Source organism: Macaca fascicularis, chromosome 7 (assembly GCF_037993035.2).
Source record: "Macaca fascicularis isolate 582-1 chromosome 7, T2T-MFA8v1.1".
In the NCBI taxonomy this organism is placed as follows: domain Eukaryota; kingdom Metazoa; phylum Chordata; class Mammalia; order Primates; family Cercopithecidae; genus Macaca; species Macaca fascicularis.
In genome coordinates, this window is record NC_088381.1 from 23,909,178 (window position 1) to 23,929,901 (window position 20,724).

At 38.3% G+C, this 20,724-nt stretch overlaps 1 protein-coding gene across 14 annotated transcripts in view; it reads left to right on the forward strand.

Annotated features, from left to right (window-relative positions):
* The window catches only part of SEMA6D (semaphorin 6D), a 589,994-nt gene that overhangs the window by 227,245 nt on the left and 342,025 nt on the right, over nucleotides 1-20,724 (forward strand). For 3 of the 14 annotated variants that reach the window (XM_073998456.1, XM_073998473.1, XM_065547891.1), the window contains exon 4: nucleotides 6,286-6,366. The exons of the other annotated variants lie outside the window; for them this stretch is intronic. The gene's annotated coding sequence lies outside the window, so the exon portion shown is untranslated. The remainder of the gene's footprint in view (nucleotides 1-6,285; nucleotides 6,367-20,724) is intronic. 14 annotated transcript variants of the gene reach the window in all.

A 20,724-nucleotide genomic window follows, 5' to 3' on the forward strand; every position in this document is an offset into this window, starting at 1 on the left:
AACAGGTTATTGGAAGGATCATGCCATTGGATATGAAAATGGCCAAAAATTAAATAGGGATAGTATTAGAGAAAGTGATAATGAGCCATTTGCTAAAATCTCCAGTGAATGGAGGGAGAATGAACTGGAGGATGGTGGAGGAAGCACCAAGAAGAGTAGGGGAGTACAGCCTGATGCCATGAAAGAGAAAGCTGGAGTTTTATTGAGGAAGAAGGACAAAAGGCCTGGACACAGTAATGAAGAACACGGAGGACATCTACTATACTTTTATGCTCCTTGATAAGAGGGATCTAGGAGAGTAAAAGCTACCTCTTGAAAGGGCTTTAGTGGAATGAGTATGTGGGCAGTCAGATCTCAACTAGTGCAAAATGGTGAAAGGGAAGTTTCCACAGGAAGTAGAGAATAAGCAGATTTACTGATGACTGACCTCAAGTCCCAGAGGATTCAGTGAAAGACTTTCAGGAGGTATGAGGCTAAGATAAGAACAAGTAGTGAACAAAGCCACATGAGGATTAGAGAAGAGGAGATAAGAGATGACCTGGTAGTGCTGGGCTGGTGTGGTGACTGATCTGCCGTGGTCCGATAATAGCTGGTCTGCTGGTCCAGGGCAGGTGGTGGCGGTGAGGCTATGAGTGTTGAGAGGAAAGAGAGTTATGTGCAAGTTTTGGGGGTGTGACAGACCTTTCCAAGAACATGAAGAGCTCTTAGGTGACCATTGACTGTTACTGAGGAGACTGTTATCCTTCAGAAGGGTGATGTGCTCAGAACACACAGATACCCTCTTAAGTCGAACCAAACAGTGGCCTTCAGCTCAGTGGTCTTACACTGAATGGGCTGACTCCCTCTGAGTTCATCATTACAGAGCCCAATGGCTCAACTTTAATCAGAGGATACCTTTATCTTCCTTCATCAGTAGAATATCGTATTATTGGGCTTGTCATATACAGACTGTGAAGCTTATTTTCATCATTTAAAGCATTCTTTTGTGATCTGTGCTGTTTCTCCCTTCAACCTGTTTATAAACCTTTCTTCCCCCTCCCCTCATTTTCTCTCCTAACCTGTTCTACTCCTTGATGCTGTGAATGAATGAATAACTGTCTTTATGTCCATTGCCTCCAGTGTCTCTGGAAGTACTGCCTTCTCCCCCTCTGTGCATACTAGTTTCCCCATAGTTTTGCTCATCTTCTATTTTGTGCATTCTGAGCTGTTTAAAGGTATGTGCGTTGCAAGTCCTAGTGGTCCTCTCCTTTGTTTGTCCTGACCTTCTGCCTTTGCTGAACTGTTGCTGTATCATAAGTGACTGTTAACTTTTTCTCTTTTTATCTAAAACAATTCTAAAACCAACATCTTTTGGGGAAGGATGATAATATTCATACGGTTTGTGGTATGGGACTCTAATAAAATGCAAGTTGTAATGAAATCTAAGGCCTCAGGCCCACTGTCTCCAAAAAGTAAAGTTATTTTCTGTTTGTGACCTTAGGGGCAGCTATTCAGTTCTCTAGAACAAAAAAGTGTACATATGAAGTAGATATGAATAGAATTAGGATCACAGTTAGTGACAGAGACCATCAGTACCATTGGGGTTATTGTGAACCATAAAATTGCCATTGCTCTTCTTCTCTTACAATGTAGAGATATTGCAAGGATTTTAAAGTCTAATATGTTTGGACTTTTTATTGGAAGTAAATGATATGAGTCAGTGAAGAACACATGATTTAGATAAATGAACTTTTCTTAACAGTTAAAATTATTCACTTTTCATCCTCACCTATACCATTGGTTATTTCTCTATTCACGTTCTAAGACAAGATTCAGTCCTCTTGTTATACTCCTCAATCTCCCTTAGGTTCTCAATTTCAGGTTCTCACCACCTGCAGTTTCTGAGGCAGTGCCATATAGAGTAAGAGCGCTGGATATGGCAGGAAAGGACTAGTGTTTAAAGTCTGGCTTTGCTGCTCACCAGCTATACAATGCTGAAGACATCAGTGAAGTGCTGTTATCCTCTATTTTCTTATCATAGGGTTGCTATGTTTAACTACCCTCATGTGTTTGAAAGTGCTCAGCACTTATAAAGAGTAGGTCCTAAATAAATTTGCACCAATAATTTATGTTTATCATCTACTCCTTGGTTTTGACTTCAGGTGATAGATTAATTTTAATGCTTTATTTTTGATGCTTTCTGTTTCTCTGGCGTCCTCAACTGTTCACTCTATTTTTCTGCTTAAGGATTTTTTTGCCTTCACTTTTCACTTGACTGATGAATGTGTACCATATTAGATTACATTTGTGGTTGGAATGGGGAGGTATTAGGAGCCTCTCTTCTAGATAAGGGGGGATCAGAAGTAAAGGTGCCAATGACATGTATGACAAAAACTAAATATTTATGAGGTCGAAGGGAAAGATGAGATGATGGGAACATGAGTGTCAGTTGATGGTAAAAAGTTTTCATAAAGTTAACCTCTAACAATATCCGTAGTGTGTAGAACTACAAAGGGTAAAATAACATTTGACTGCCTTTTCTAGAAACTATAAATAATCAATTTAATAAAATAAAATTCTATTGTCTCCACATAATTATAGATATGTGACTTCATAGTGTGTAATTTTGATTTCTTCACACATCTTCCTTAGCACATACAGCACAGAATGTTTGAGAACTAGGAAGACAGAAACTGTTCAATGAGCAGCAATAACTCAGAACCGTAATGTTAAGGGGGTCCATTATTTATTTATTTTTCTTTAGAGGGTGAAAACCAAAGGGCAGGTGGTTTAATTTAAAATTAACTAATTCACTCCCTTCCTTCCTTCCTTCCTTCCATCCGTCCGTCCGTCCGTCTGTTTTCTTATAACTGCATCTTGTTGGAGTCTTCAGTCAGGTATCATTGAATTAAAAACCAAACCCAGTAATCACCATCTTTAAGTGATGAAGTATGTACAATGAAACTCCAAACAGTAGAGACAGTTAAAACAGATAAGTTTCCAAGCTCAGTTTCTTGATTGATACTACCTTTTCAAAACAGTTGGGTATTCCATGTCACTTAAATGGCAAAGAGAAAAAGAGAATATATTCTGCCTGACTGTGTCTCTTTGGTCATCTTTTCACACTCCATTAGAGGCTTTATCCAACTTTTGTATTCAGACTTCATTGTGTTTTTCTGGTGCTAGAAGAAACTTCAATGAGGACACGATGAATGTCCATATTAAATTACATTCCCCTCCCCTTTTAATTAAGTTCATTTAAATTTAATTTTGTAATCTTACTTCAGTAAACCATTTGACTCCAGATGTTGGATGTACTTCTTCTTATTTCTGCTTCCACATAATTGTACCTGTAAAAGATTTATCACTGCAAGAGACATTTTGGAACCTTTCAGAGCATTTTTGGCATATGTTTCACGGATGACTGGTAACATGAGCAATTAACATCCTAAAATGTTCTTATGCTCTCCAGAATATTTTTAATGGGATAAGTTATTTTTATTAGCCTGAACTTTAAACAAATAATCATCTTAAAGGAAACACTATCATCAAAACAACTCAGTTGAAACAGAAACCCAACCCTAAAGGAAATTGGTAAGAGTGAGAAAAAAAGACCTTTGGGCTAAAACAACCTTTAACAAAGATATATAACCAAAAGGCAAGGCTTGGCCTTTTGCTAAAATGAGAGTTAGAAGCAGAGTTCCTGTTTCTTTCAGTTGACTCTGAGTCACTTCTGTGTGTGCTGTAATGCATATATTATAGAGTGATGGGCCACACCACTTTTGCTTAGGGAACATTTAACTCTGACTCTTGGTGATAGAACATTCAGATCAATCAGAACAACCCAAGAACTACCCGCTTTGCACACCAAAAATAGAAACTCACACTAGTGTATTTGAGAAACTATAGCTGCCTTGGAACCTAGAACTCAGACCTACTCCATTCATAAATGGTCTTCACCATCAGGTACCAGGCATTCTTAGCCACATAAAGATTGCTAGTAAATAGCCTTTCTTGTTCCTAGAATTATTTGAATGCTTACAATTGTTCTGAATCTGCCTTCTTGCTTCCTTAAGTCAAAGCTTATTTAATAACATACTTGATAGCCCTCCCGGGACCTTGTCTAATGAAACTCCTAGTTCTCATCAAAGAAACATAGACTACAATTCAACCTTTAGATGACATACTAAAGAAAAACAGCAACTACAAATACATAGGATAAAGAAATCAATTCTTTTTCCTCAAGTGAAAAATTATACTTCATGTTTTGGATATGTAATAATGTGTCTTGATGTATATGAAATATTCACCACTACAGTAAACAAGTTAAAGTATGGATTTTTCCTCAGACTTAAGGGACTCAGTAAGCAAGTTCTAATTTTATTCTTTTACAATCTTGTTTGGCAGGGACAGGTATGTGTGTGTGCATTGGTGGTGGGGTTTATCTAAAACCCACTAGAGTTTAGCATTTACTGTTTCCAAGTGCTTTTCTTGCTCAGAGTACTAAATAATACTAAAAATCATTTAAAGATGACAGTTACCATTGCGACCAGGCATAATTTGTTTGTCCATAATTGACAGACAAAGAACTCACGTTTTCTGCTTATATCTAATATAACAAAAGCTCAGAGAATGATTCTGTGAGTCATGGAATTTTGCAACTTTATTAAATTTTAAATAGGAAACCAGTGAAGGCCTAGAGATGAAACAATGTCTGAAGCAGCAAATGGCATGTATAGAATTAATAAATTGTCATGCTACTCAATGTATTTGTTTAGAGCATAGCTTTGCTAACTAGAAGAGTACACTTGAAACATCCTTTGATTGGAAGACTACCTAGTGACTATTTGCCAATACCTCTAGTTCCTGCTGGTAATCAAGAATAGATGTCCACCATGGAAATTTAAAGAGAAGGATTGAGAATATATACAGAGCCGTTAAGATATTGCATACATTTCATGAAATGAGAAAAAAAAAAAGAAAATCAGTTTTGAAAAGAAAAAATGGGTTGTGCTTTCAATTGCTTCTATAGATCAGTTATGATGAAATAAAACAGATTTTAATGAAATAAAAATTTTGTCTACCATATGTGTTAGTCAAGTCTATCAGATTCAAAATAAATATCTGAGACATTGTCTCTATCCTAGAGTTATTTTTTAATGTATTTATTCATCCATTCATCCCCCGACAATGTAATGAATATCCTTGATGCAAAGCAAGTGGTAGAGCTTGAGAAATCTGAAAATGAAAATCAGAGCTAGGTCCTACTGATGTAGGTGGAATAAGTTTGAATAAGATGTATGAATTGTAGGGGCAGAGGGAATTTTTCCCTCCCACCTCTGAAGGTTCAAGTCTGCTGAGATAAACTGACAATAGATTAACAGGAGCAAAAGCATACAAATTGATTAATGTGAATGTGTACATGGGAGCCATACAAAATATAAGACTCAAAAGGGCCACATAGTTGAGGCTTACATAGCCTCTTCATCAGGGAGAGGGACGTGGGAGATGCAGGCAATTTTGAAGGGTAGTAAATGATGTTTAGGGGAGTCAAATGAGCCCCCAAAGCAGAAAATGGTCTGGGACACGGTTCCTCTGAGCTCTGGAGGTGACGGCAACGAGTTGTGGAAAGGTGAGGGGTGGAACTGCACCGTGAACTTGTCTTATTATGCAGATAAAGTTTTCCAGGCAATCTCCCGGAGCTTCCCTCAGAGGAATCATTGAAAAGTCTGTCTAATTGTGGTGATGACTTTTAGTCTTTTCTCGTCTCTGGTGGTTAATCCTTCCCTGGTTATTTAGTGAGATTCTTAATGAGGAAGTTTTAAGACAATTGCATTATTTTTTGGGGGAGGAAAAGGTTTCCTCAGCGAGATAGGGGAGCTTTTAGAGTGATCCCCTATCTGCAGTTGGTGAGTGAGAAGAGAAACCCTGAGACAAAAAGTCCCTGATTCTGAGGCTGCCTCTAAGACCTGTTAATTATAAATAAATAAATAAATAAATTTTTATTTATTTTTAGTTCAAAGTGCTCAGCAAGCGAAAGCACCATACTTTGGGGTATTGTTTTCTGACCCCCAACAGAAACCCATGTTTAATCCATGTTGGCCTACAAGGCTGATGGGCTAATCAAGCATACCCTCAAAAGGAACATTAATTCCTTGTACTGTGCTTTAGCGCTTTTACCCCTTAGAATAATACTGCTGTGGTTTTATATGCCACACCTTCTTCTTAAATGCAACTGAAATTTGTTTCACTATGCCTAAATGGTAAAGATACTTTTTTGTTTGTTTGTTTGTTTGTTTGAGACAGAGTTTCACTCTGTCCCCCGGGCTGGAGTGTGGTGGTGGGATATCGGTTTGCTGCAACCTCCGCCTCTCAGGTTCAAGCAAGGTAAAGATACCTTTTCCTCCATTTTCAAATTTTCACGGAATCTAGGTACACTTTTAGGACTAGGAACAAATTTATTCTCTTCCATTTATGATCTAAAGTCTCCCTTCTAATTTTCCAGCCTAATAAACACCTGTTCTAATTACTTTTAATCATTTTCTGCTGGAGATTTTGTGTGTATATTGGCCATAGGTAGGTGTTTTGTAATAATGAAGGGAAACAGCCTATAAGACACTCCTTAGTTATGCTCCATATACTAATAAATGCTATTTTGTCTATTTGTCTTATGCCTTGAAAGCCTTTTGTGTGAATTTTTGATAGGTTTCCAAATTCTACAAAAATATACGCATGGATTTTGTATGACTTAGGATCTGAAGTAGCTTAGTTCAAGAGTTTTTTAAATTTATGTTTTTAGAGATGAGATCTCACTGTGTTGCCCAGGCTACCTTTGAATTCCTAGGCTCAAGCAATCCTCTTGCCTTAGCTTCCTGTAGCTGGTACTACAGGCATGTACTACCATACATGGCTTTGGTGCTAAAGTTTTGTTATTTTGTTCTGTTTTATTAGATGTTGTTGTCTAATGGGTCTCCATTTAATCACAAGAACCTGCAGAGCTTCTGATGCAGAGCAAAACAGAATAGTTTTGATCATCAGTACCCTGCAGGCAAGTATTAGGATTAATTGAATCACCTGTCTTCTAGTCCTACATTGTGGGGTATGTGAGGATGTGGTCTTTATACAGGGAAGCATAGGGCCTTAGAACCATTGCTAGTAAAATCTTTTGTCCCAAGAGTTGCTAGTTTAAAAGCACAGGAATATAGAAGGAAAGATTTGAAGATAGATTTTGGTCTTTTATTTACATTTTCATTATCATATAATAGCACATCCCCGATGTGTACTCCCTACAGGGTATAGAAACAAACTCTTTCTCTCACACATATACAAATATAATACCAAATATTTTTCCCCTAAGTAAAGCCCAATGCTAGAAAGGACTAGTTTTGAATATGTTTTATAATATCCTAAGGGCTGCTGTGATTTTTATTCTTGTTACAATTGTGGTAATGAACTGTATAAATTACACAGTTTTTGTCTGCCAGATGCAAGTCATAAATCTGAAGAGAATATTTTCGTTAAAAAGACATAATGATCATTTTACTGATAGGGTTTAAATGGTAGAAATCACATGCTTCTTTATGTGGGTTAAACTATTGTAAAAAGGAATGAATAAGTCAGGTACCAAATGCAATTTCAAATACCAGTAGGGTGTTATAAGACATATTTGCATTTTCTTTTGTGATTGTATTGAAGTAAGGTTCATTTACAGTGATAGCATCATTTAATTTCATTTAAAGACATGACATTGCAAGTATCCATAATGTGAAGAACTTTAATGGGGAGAAAGGAGGCACTGATGGAGATCAGCATTGCCCATCGTGTGTGTTCTAGGATACAAACTGCAGAAGGTGTTGATCAATAGAGTGATCCCTTGGTCACATAAGTTTGAGAAACACACACCTGCCGTATACTGCATAGTCCACAGTCACTAGATCTGCAAGATGCTATGCACTCATGTACAGTCAAGTCACGGCACGCAACCATGCACAGCAGCAGGTTAAATGCGTTGAGAAATATTACACTTTAACGTGTTTTAGCTTAGCATTTTCCAAGCTTATTACACTCCTTTTCATTCTGTCACATTTTATAACATCCCATGGAATTACGATTCAGTGGAAAATTCTTTGGAAAATCTTGATCTCAGAAATACTATTTTTTATATCTTAAATGAATTTATTTCAAAAAGGAAGAGAAATGTACACTTGGGAAAGGTCACTGGGTGTGACATTGCAAAACCTGTGTTAGATTCCTGCCTGCCCTTTGCTAAATATGTGACCTTGGGGATACCATTTAAGCTTGCCATGAAGTGGGAATGATGTTATCTTCTCTAACTCACAGTGGGTCATTGAATCCAAAGTCTGAAAGAGATAGTGCTTTTGTAAGCCTTTTGTAATCCACGAAGCAGTCTCATGTGTGGTATTTATCCTTATCATTATTGTTATTAACTTTAAGAGTTCTGTCCCAGAAGTAGTGAAGAAATTCTTATTTATCCTATTGGAACCCTTCTTGATTTCCTAAACTCTCTTACCAAAGTTCTCTTACTCTCTCTTTCTCTGAGGAGGCTGAGAAATTGTGTATTCTTCTTAGGGAAAAGATAAATAGAATAGGGTATATGAAACAAGATAATCCAATAAATTGCTTTCAGACAAATTACTTTGAAATAGCTCACCAGAAAATGTGCAAGATTTAGGTGTTTCATCATGTTATGCAAAAGACCTACCCTTAAAAAATATTAAAAAAAGAGAGAAGAAGCCGAACATTATTAATAACAACAATATATAGACAAATTTAGGTGTAAAATGGTCCATCCACCTGCTCATATTGCAATAGAGACAAAGATAAATAAATCAACCACTGAGAATTTATTTAGCACATATTGTATGCCCAGCACCATGACATATAAAGAGAAAAGAATAATGAGTGTATGTTGATCGAAGGTTTTACAAGCCCATTGTAGCGCTAATATGAACACATGGTGTAAATATAAATCGGTCAAGTCCAGCTTTGTATAAGACCAAAGTATTTTTAATTGTAACTATGAACTGCAGTTACAAGAACAAAAGGAGTTCTAAGGATGGAGAAGTAAAAAAGTCTTTAGGTGCAGATTTACCCTTGAAAGTGGGTAAAATGGGGCAAGGTGTGGTGGCTCACACCTGTAATCCCAGCACTTTAGGAGGCCAAGGTGGGTGGATTACTTGAGGTCAGGAGTTCGAGACCAGCATGGCCAACATGAGGAAACCCTGTCTCTACTGAAAATAAAAAAGATAGCCGGCCATGATGGCACAGGTCTGGAGTCCCAGCTACTCAGGGGGCTGAGGCATGAGAATCACTTGAACCTGGGAGGTGGAGGTTGCAGTGAACGGAGATTGCGCCACTGCACTCCAGCCTGGGTAAGACTCTGTCAAGGAAAAAAAAAAAGTGGATAGGATGGGTGTCTTATGATTTTTGTCACCCTGGCAATTGGTATTTACATACCTTGTATATTGTCAGTACTCAGGTACTCAATACAGATGTGTTATGTAATTGGATAAATAGAAGAGAGAATAAGTGGAAAGAGGGAAGGGAAGGGAGGAGGAGGAAGGGAGGGAGGGAGGAAAGAAGCAAGGAAGAGAGAGAAGGAAGGGAGGGAGGGAGGGAGAGAGGAAGGAAGGGAGGAAAGGAAGGAAGGAAAGAAGGAAGGAAAGGAAGGAAGGAAGGAAGGAAGGAAGGAAGGAAGGAAAGAAGGAAGGGAAAAGGAGGAATGGAAATTCCAGTAAAATAGGGCATCCCACTAAGACCACAGCAAGTGCTGGTGAGTAGAAGGCTTCCTGAGAAGAGAGGTGTGTGAGTTGCCTGCCCAACACCCAGACACGGGTACCTAGAGGGAACAATGATACCACGCGGAGAGCACCAGGGTTATCATTAGAAGTTATAGGCTGGCCAATTGCTGGCTCTGCTGCTTACTACCTGTGTGACCTCAGATAAGTTGCTTAAATTTTCTGAGTCCTCTTATACAATGAGGTGCTTTCTTTTTAGCATTCTTGTAAGAATTAAACAAAGGTTTGGGACGTTAGTAAAATGTTAGACAGCTGTGAGATACCATTTTTATTACGTAGGGAAATGAGATGAAGCTCCAAGAGGTCACCAAGGAACGAATCTAGCCAGTCCTTCAAAAATCTGGAGTAAATTGCCAAGAGGGATTTTATCTGACTTAGATGTGCAATATCTTTAAGTGTATTATGTTGTCACCCTGTTGTATATTTGGTGGGAAGGCGATAGAACACCAATAAAATTATGCATTGACCATAAGCACTTGGCTCTCCAGCCAACAATTGCCTGGGAAGGAATGCAGTGGGGCAGATGGTATTTTTCTGAATCAACTATTATTGTATAGTGTGGTTAAGGGCCCCTGTGCTCTGTCCTGTCAGAGTCCACTGATGATTAAAATGGTTCAAGAGTGTTTAAAGGTAATATATGTATTTTTAAAAAAATGTCTATTCTTGTGTCTGGGAGTTTTGAAAAGTTTTCAGAGTTTTTGTGATCAACTCAGTTGACCTTCTTCACTGAATAGAAAATTACACTTTGGGGACCTCAGTAGCAACTGAGTGGCCACCTGTGAAAAGTTTCTCTTACTTTCTTGCATCTCTAAGTGATGTAACACAGACCAAGCATCTTACATGTTGGGTTGGAGTTCTTCCACTATAAGGCACCCATACAACTACATCTGAAAGTAAGAGGCTCCTCCTATGTGCTTTCCAACCTGATTCAGCAATGATTCCCTTGAGTACTCTGAGGTGCCAGAACTTTCTCAGAGTGAGGGAAAATAATAAAAATGCAATATGCTAGCCACTCTTGGACGTTAGCATTAATTCCTTACACATCCTTCTTTTTTTCCTACCTCACATCGTTCCCCCAAAAATCTCTTCCTTAGTAGGGAAAACCATTTTCCCTGCTGTAGAGAGAAAAAGAGAATTCCTTTTCATTAGCATAGGAATCTACCACAAAGGAGGAGTGAAACACTCCTGTTTTTCCTTGGGGCCCATTTTTATTTGCATGATTGCTGCAAACTCTGTCACTTTCTTGATGTGTGTTTGCCCTTTGTCTGTGATCATCCAGGGAGTATTTTTCTTTCTTTGGCATCTTACCAGACTGGGGGCAGGTCTGGGAAAAATAACTGTGCTTCCTCCAAAATAAAATATATTTTTTTACTCAGGTAGATGAAAGGGCAGAAACATAGGCACAGAGACAGGCTAATGTGGGCTGGGTCTCCTAGGTGGCAGGTCAAATTGTTCAGTGTCTGTGCCTGGAAATACTAAGACAGAGCAGACAGGCAGGAAGAAAACTTGAAAAGTGACCCAAAAGAAGGAGCATACGTTTCCTCTCAAGGTTATAACTTGCCACCCTGCCCCCATTTCTACTCCATTCCCCCACAGGCCCAAGGTAATGTCTCAAAGTCCAGGTGTCATCTCATGGAAAAACTACCAAGACCAAGTCAAATGCTACCACCCCTCCTCACTCTTCACCATCCCTCTGCCATTGCAGCGGTGTAGCCTCTTAGATAGGGTGGTGTGGAGGTGATGAATTGCAGGAGCAAGGCTTCTCATCTGGGAAGCCCAGGTAAGCCCAGCAAAGCTCATATGATCATGAGCCCCAGCCATGGAGTTCTTTTGTGAGGCAAGTCGTAGCAGCCAGTCCCCTGGATCATAGATGGTGGCCATTTCTACAGCTATCAATAAAATCCACAAACTCTAGATAAATTACATTCTCTTTTTGATTCAAATAAGATTTTTTTTTCTCATTTAGATTGAACTACATTCTTTTGTTTTTCAAAGAACACAGATGAAAACTATTGGGCTCATGGTCTCATTTTTGAGGATGGATGGCTATTTGTATGCAAGGTAGATAATAATATGAGTCTTAAGATTTCTCTTTATAATATTTGTTTTAGGGGACTTTTATCATACAATTGAATATCATTCTTTTATTTATTAAATTAAATAATAAACCATTTAAAATATGTTTAGAAACATGCCCTTCAAATTAACACTCAAAGCACAACTTGAGCATAACACTGTAGTTTAAACAGTTCCCTTACCATTTCAAACATTACCTGGAGCCTAAATAGCTTCAAACCCAAATCTCTACCCCTTTTTTTATATCCTCATTATGAAAATAATTTTCTTTCTGTAACTCTTCCCACTATTTGACTAACCTACATCCTCCCACAGTGATTCCAGCTTTTTCACTAATCATACCTTCTTGGTAGACATGGATGGAGTTGTGGGCTGGAGATAGGGTTGACTGGCAGAACTGCCACTGTGGACAGCAGGAACACTATTTGGTCATTGCCCCTTGAGGTCTAGCATGTGGATATGGGTGAATCATGCTGGTCCCAGTTCCAAGGCCACCCACAGAAATGCTTTCTGTGTGATCTATTTTGAATGTCTTCTCTTGATTCACATGCACAAAAGAAATGCACAGTTTAGACTTCAGATACAGTACAGTTGAAAATGCTTGTGACATCATGTCTTATGTTACTGAAAGATATCAGTTTTCTGTTGAAACAAAGATAATAATTATAAATAAGCCTCTTATTTACTTCACAAGTATCTTCTGTGTATGCACAAGCCTTTGCATTCATTGAGACAACCTGGAAATGTGATAGATGTATCAATGGTTTCTTTTTCTTCTTCTAACTATCCACCCCCAACCACCAGCAGTGTTACATGGCTGGACTGGGGTGATGTTCCAGGGCATCAAGCAATGTGTGAGGCACTGAGACCTAAAAAGATATTTTTCTTTTTTAAGAGGAGAGCTATGTGTTCACAAAATCATTAGTGAACCCTAAAAGAGCTGAGAGCAACTTCAGACCTGTTAATACTCACACCAAAAATAAATGGCAGGACAGACAATGTCCATGTCGTAAAACTATATAGTTATGGTTCTTACATCTTCTGTCTTTATAACATAGAGATAAGAAGAGAGAGTAGGAACAAAAAGTGCTTTCCTGAATAAACATGATTTATAAATACAAGTCAATAGAAACACATGAAAAGTAAGTTTTGTTGAGACTGGTGAAATTTTAGAAGGGGAAGCAATTTTCTTATTAAAACCTAATTGTTCTCTGATTCCTTCTATCCCTCTCTTCCCCGTTTTTCTTTTATCTTTCCATGTACACACACACACACATTTATATGCACATACACACACACACATATATACATACACATATGTGTTATGCATATGTGTATATATGCGTATGTATATACATATACACACACAATTAGTAAGTGCTCAGCCCAAAAAAGAAAAAAAATGGCAAAGTGACTTGACTTGGTCTGAGAGGAAACAGAACAGGCAACTGAGCTGAAAAGACCATGTGACCACACTGGAGATGAAAAAGCAACTCTGTAATTAACCACTCCTAGTTAGGATCCGAGCGTCACTTAGGAGAACCACTGTGTGGAAAAACTGAAAGTCCAAATGATTAAATGTAAGCCATTTTTGCTTTGGTGAGAAGTGTGCATTTTTAAGATGTAAAAATTATTTTTCAGACTAAAATAAACTACACTGTCAGTGATTCATCAAAAACTTAATGAGCTTTTTTCTTTTAAAAGATTGGGTAAAATGATTTTATTACTTGTGAAGGAATCCTTCCCATATTTGTAGGTTACTCAAAAATTTTTACTAATTTCACAAAAATTTCCTGAGCCTTTGTGGCAGACAGTGTGCTAATTGCTGATAAATAGTGATATATCCCTCCTTATAAGCTGTCTATAGACTATAAGCCATAATTACCAATTTTGATAAATGCTATTGGCTCTTTCTAGACGTTGTCACTTTCTTCTTAATTATGCTGTTACTTTCTGTTGCTGAGCTCTTTCCATAGACAATGCAAAGATAAACTTGAATTAGGCTCTTCAATTATTTGTTACTGGAATACTAATAAAATGTTGTACATTTATTGATCTAGAGGCATTATCATCAAGTATTTATATATTAGACATATATCCAAGTATGCCATTATAAAATGTGTCTTCTAAACAACAGATTGTCATGCAGAATAACAGCAATAAAAACCACAGTGGAGACTTTGATGACTTTTCATTAACCAGTCAACCTCTCCAGCTAAAGTAAACTATGATTTTGCTTCAAAAGAATAACAGGTTTTAGATTTCAATAAAAATTGACCCCTTGTTTATGTGACTATTACATTTAATTTATTTTTTGCTTTATTTTATCAGAATCTTCTTCTGCCAAACATTACAATTCAATGTTTTACAGATCACACATTCTGAGACCTAGATTTAGTTGAGGTTAATGATTAATTTGAAAAATAAACTCACTAAAGTTGCGGAGTATGGGAGATACCTGATTTACAGATATAGAAAAACATCACCAAAACTTTGGAATTCCTGGATAACTCTTAGTCTCTTTCCAAAGCACAATGGGGTAAATAGAAAATGTGGCTTAAATGTCACAATCAATTCAATTATAAGATGTGGAAGAGATTAAGAGAAAGAAATCACCAGTAGTACAAGCATCATCTTCTATCCAGAGATCCCTTATGCTTTTGAAAATATAAACTAGGAGATGGACTTTCAGTAACTACCTCTACGTACTAAATGTTAGCGTTTTCAGCAAGAAGTAATGTAAGTTTTCATCATCTCAATAAATTCCAAAAGTTGGCTAAAATCATAAACGGTGGTGTCGAGGTGGCAGAGAAAAAGTGAGAAGGCCGCAATGACAATGATCTAAGTAAAAGATGACGAGGCCTCCACTGAAAGAGAGTCAGTGTTATTAGAAAGTGAGAAACGGTGTGCAGTAGCATTGGGCAGAGTGATTAGATTTGGAGGCTGAAGGAGAAAGGGAAGACTGAGGTAACTCTGTGGTTCGAGCCTGGTGATGAATACTGAAAAAATGGACAGAAATAAGCAAGCTCGAAGGAAGCAGTTTGGGAAGAGGGGTTTAATCCTGTTGAAAGGGGTGCATTCTGGGTCATGCAGATTGGAATATTCAAGAGGTTGATGGTGATACAGAATTGAAGCGGAGGGAGGAGCGTCCTGGCTCTAAAGAAGTGAACTGAGTCAAAGCAGGTTTTTTTTTTTTCTTCTTCCACCCTCTACTCTATCTCTTTTCTTGCTACATGCTATCCTGACAGTTTTCTGCTGTTTTCCTTATTTTGGAAGCTTCCATGATCAGTGATATATAAATACAACTTTTTTTTTTACTTCTCTGTCTTCAGAAACATAGACTATAGGCAAGTGATACACTATTTGATGGAAGCTACTTTGTGAGTCAAGTCTGTATTTGATCCAATTTTGCATCCTACACAGCACATAAATAATGTCTAGTACATAGAATCCATTCTACAAATGGATAATGTGTGGTCCCACATGGCATAGCTCCTTCTGAATCATATGTGAGGACCCATTGACTAACCCAGAATCAATCCAGGAACGAGACTTAGTGCACAAGAGGAATATGTGTGTTTATATCAGTGTGTTCTTTGTAAGAAATATGCCAGATGGGAAGAAAATGGGGCCGTCCTTTGACCTTAAAGAGGGACTAAACACAGCTGGTCATCAGAAACAGCACACACACACATACACACACATAGACCACAGTTCTTTGACAGCTTTATCTTGATCCCAAAGGAAGATAATAAATGTTAAAAATAAATCGCTGAATTGTAAATTCTTAAAAAATGGCCAGATTTTAAAATTAACCGTGTTGGAAACATCACATTGGATTCAAGTTTCAGTTTCTTTTTACACTATATTTTAACTTATTCTTCATAGATTTTGTGGTTAACAGTAGGTGGTGGGGAAGCTGGGCTTTTCTTGAAAGAACTTACTTGAAAACACCATTTTTTTGAATGGAGCAGGAAATACTCTAAACAACAGTCTAGAATTCCTGTGAAGTTGCGAAAGCAGCCTGGTTTATGAATCATCAATCCGTATCTTTGATTCTGTAATTTTCCAAACTGTTAGTACAATAGGGTAGATTCTCGCTGTACTCTGTCACCATCTTCCAGGACAATATTTGGCTTCCTAGAATGGTGGAGACTCTGTTTTTCCTCCTTGTGCCCTGTAATATACACTCTCAAAGGCCCTGATGAGAAACACTGACTTGCACATGGCAAGTCTAATGACATGTGGCTCCCTACCCAGTTGGGCCACATTCACCATTTTCTGAGCTAAGGGAAGTCTGTGGCTGCTGCGTGCTGGTCCCTTGAAATGCTCCAGCTCAGCATGGCCAATTCTGCTCTGGCTCTTGAGAGATGCAAGATTCATACTGTATTCTTTCTGGGTAGAGGCACTACTGACTGAGTTAAGTTTACCCTTTTCCCTTTCATTGAGAGCTTAGACATTTTTAAAAAATATTGTTTTTCATTGATTTCTTTATATACTTTAAAGAAAAATCATGTTTTGGGCCACTAAGACCCTATAGTCATATTCTTGTGTTTCAGTTTCCTTAAAAATAAACTAAAAGATAGCATAGAAAGGACAAGGGCTTGCCAAATACTCCTTGTATTTCCCCATACTTTGTGGTTTAGTAGGGGCGATATGGTTTGCTTTGGCCTGTGGGCTGTGAAGGGAAGTGTCACTTTCAGGCTAAGGCAGGAAGAAATCCACACTTAATGAACCAGTCTCTTGTGTTCTGAGGGGGTTGAGTGCTCCAGCACTTTGGTGTTTTGAGCGACTCTATGGAGGAAAGCCCTCCACCGTATTAGATATGTGGCACAAATTAAAAATTTGACTTTGGGCCCGTCACAGTGGCTTACACCTGCAATCCCAACACTTTGGGAGGCCAAGGCAGGGGGATCAGCTGAGGTGAGGAGTTCGAGACCAGCCTTTCCAACATGGTGAAACCCTGCCTCTACTAAAAATACAAAAATTAGCTGGACGTGGTGGCAGGTGCTTGTAATCCTAGTTATTCAGGAGGCTGAGCCAGGAGAATTGTTTGAACCCAGGAAACGGAGGTTGCAATAAGCTGAGATTGTGCCATTGTACCCTAGCCTAGGCAACAAAAGTAAAAGTCTGTCTCACCAAAAAAAAAAAAAAAAAAAAAAAAACTTTGGCTGTATTAATGTGCTGAGATTTGGGGTTATTTGTTACCATGTCATTGTTAGCCTGACCTGACTAATACAAATAGCATTTGTGATGCTCTAACGACACTAAATTACTAATATACATTTACCTCAAGTAGAAGTTTAATGTTCTTAATTTTATGATACAGAAAATGCTAGTAAAAATGATCACTTGGTGCCAACATTACAAATGGATATTTTAGGCTGGGCATAGTGACTCATGCCTGTAATCCAAGCACTTTGGGAGGTCAAGGCCAAAAGATCCCTTGAGGCCAGGAGTTTGAAACCAGCCTGGGTAGTCCTATCCCATTAAAAAAAAAAAAAAAGAAAAGAAACCTAGATATGGTGGTGCATGCCTGTAGTCCTAGCTACTCAGGAGACTGAGGTGGGGGGATCACTTAAGCCTAGGAGGTCGAGGTTGGAGTGAGCTTCAATTGTGCCACTGCACTCCAGCCTGGATGACAAAGCAAGATTTTATTATACGCCCATTGTATTATACGCCCATTCAGATTATCGGAGGGAACATCTAGCCTCTTACAGGCTTGAAAAGTTCACAGTGATCTTTAGAGCAAGGGCCATGTCTTAAGATATTTTTATTGCCATCACTAAGAAAACCTATGATTCACAGTAGGCAATAATAAAGTTCACTGTTAAATGAATGAATGTGTCAAAATTATTAGTCTTCTACAAGCATGTCAGAAAAGTTTTTGAATACTCAGTTCCTGCTGGACTGAAAGTAAATTGTGCAAATTTCCCTCAGAACAGTTGCCTACATAATATTAATCCTTTTCCTTCATCCCAAATCATTCCCCACCCACAACAGTCTGAAATTAGCAAAGGAACTAAGCAGTATCTAGTTAGTTAAACTGTGAGAAGAAATGTCTCTCACCTTGGATACCAACCTCCTGGACTGGCTCTTAATCACTGTCATTTCCTGTGACTAAAGGAGACCCTCCTTCAGGAGACCTGTGCAGCATTGATTTGTATGAGTCATAGCCTGGTGCAGGTGATTCAGCTAATTTTCTATCATTACAAATTTTCTTTTCCTAGAGGTAACCCTCACTAAAAACCTTGGGCTCTCTCTCTTGTGTTCATCTTGAAAGCACCAAAAATAACCTCCTAAAAATTATTTTATTCATGAGCCTGTTATAGAAATTTTCTTTCTTATTTGGTACCTTGCTGTGACTTAAGTTCCTGGCAAAATCTGGGATGAATTGGTGTGTGTGGTGGAGGGGGTTATAAAGGTAGTGTCATTCTTGGGACTCCCAATGTATAACTGCTACAAAATTTGGTTGTGTGAATGAATTGTTTGACTTTGCATGTTCTAAAGTGAATTTCTGATATTTCTCGCAAAGGTTATTCAGCTTGTTGTATTCATCATCTCAGCTGCTCACACCCAGACTTCTTAGAGTTATCCTTGACACCGCTCTTCTTTCACATCTCACATTTAATCTGTCAGAAAATCCTATTGACTCCATATTCAGAATGTGTACTGAATCCTCCCACTTCTCATGGCTTCCATTACACCACTCTGGTACAGGCTACCATCATCTCTTGACTACAATAGCCTCCTAAATCATCACTCTTCTTTGTCTCATGATCTCCTAGAACCGATCTCAATACAGCAGCCAGAGTGGTCTTTTAAACTATAGATCAGATAGAGCTACTTCTCTGCTGAAAATCCCCGTTACAGAGTTTCACCTTGCCCACAGTAAAAGCCAACATACTTGTAATAGCCTACTATGTCCTTTGAGATTTAACTCTTTGTTACCCATCTCTTCTCCTCTCCTAAAATCTCCCACCCCCTGTTCACTATGCTACAGATTAGTTTCCTTGCTGTTCCTGAAACCCACCTTACATGGCTTCTGCCCCAGGATCTTGGCATTTGCTGTCCTTCTTCTGGTTATCTTCTTTCCACAGATGGCTAGCTCCCTCATCTCCTACAAGTTTGCTCAGGTATCACCCTAAAGGGCCTGCCATGATCTTTTGCACCTGCCCCTTCCCTGGGTCTACCTATTTCTGCTTTTTCAGGTAATTTTCTCCTTCATTTTATTTATTGTTTGTTTTTCCTTCTAGAATTTAAACTCCATGCGGGAGAAAGGTTTTTGATTGGGCTCACTGTTGTATCCCAAATGTCTGGAACAGAATCTGTCGCACAACAGATGCACAATCAATATTTAGTGAACAAATGAATTTTATGTGGTGCAATCTCCCAGCAAATAGCAAATACCTTGCAGCTGGTAAACAGTTGGTGTGGTGGGATGACATTTGAGGGAAGAGCAGAAGGAGAAAGAATGAAGACATTTGAGTTCACCAGCTAAAAGAGATAAGCTGAAAAGTCGTCTGAGAACTGTAGCTTTTGTGAATTTTTAATTTCTGATTTCTGTGCAATGAAGGAAGAAGGGAATCCCCTTGTATTCTTCACATATTATAATTAGAGCATGGTGCCAATTAGTGTGAGCATATACCTGGAAATTTATTTCATTAGCAATGTTTTATTTTTGTAACCAAACAATAGCTATATACCAAAAAGTGAGTACTTTGTGTACGTATTTAACAATGTTTGTGAGTCAGCTCAATTCTATTTTAAAAAACGTATATAAACTCAATACTTACAGTCTGTGTATTTATACACATCAGGCCCGTAGAAGTCTTTAATTATAAGATACTCAAGATTCTGTGCTTCTGTTTATATAGTTACTAGAAACAACTGATACAATTTGGCCTGAGCTGTGCCAACACTATAATTTTGAATGTACTTTCTTCTCTGGATGTGTGAACTCTCCTTTACAGAGAGAATTTATCATGTGACCTAAGTGATGATATGATCTGCACAATATCCTCTGGGCCATGGTGTATCTTTTCATTACAGGCTTTTCTGTGTGGGATTTCTCATTCACTTTGCAAAGGCAGAGCTGAAAGCAGACAGTGTATTATTGACTAAGTGCTGATGCTATTCTCACAGCTGCACACTTTATACCTAATTTCTACCCTGTGGGTTTAGAGGCCAAGTTAAGCAGACAATAACAATCAGATGAAAAGTCACTTGAGGTCTCAAGAAAGCCAGATTCACTTAAATTTGTAAAAATCCTTCACTGGGATACTGCAAAAAAAATTTTCCGGAAGATCGCAATTGCCAAGAGGAATTTGAATACATGGTAGTTTCATTTGAAAAAGCATTTCAGGCACTAAAGGAAAAAGAGGAAAAAAAAATACAATGTATCTGAGACCTAGTCTCAAGTGACAGGAAATGTCAGTCTCCAACATTTATGGAGCACATACTTTAGGTTGAGTTTGGAAGGTTACATAAAAGCAAGTGGCTCACATGCTGGAAAAGTTGAACTTGGAAGAGCAAAAAGGATGGAAACCAGGGAGGCTGTGAATATGCTAGGATGGTTGTGCCCATGTTAGAGAATGGATGAAAGCAGTGGTTTTAGAAATAGAGGAAGGAACATGTCTAAGACATATGAGCAAGAGAGAAATACAGGGACTTGGCAGAATGGAGAAATGAAAGAGAGAACTTAAAAGATGGCCTCCCGTGAGTTAGGACACAGGAGGCAAGAGATTATCCTCACCATCAATAAAGCCAAACAATGACATGACAGTGGGCATTGCAGCGAATCAGGGATAGGGATTTTAGGATGAGCTTGTCTGTGTTTATATTTCAGTAG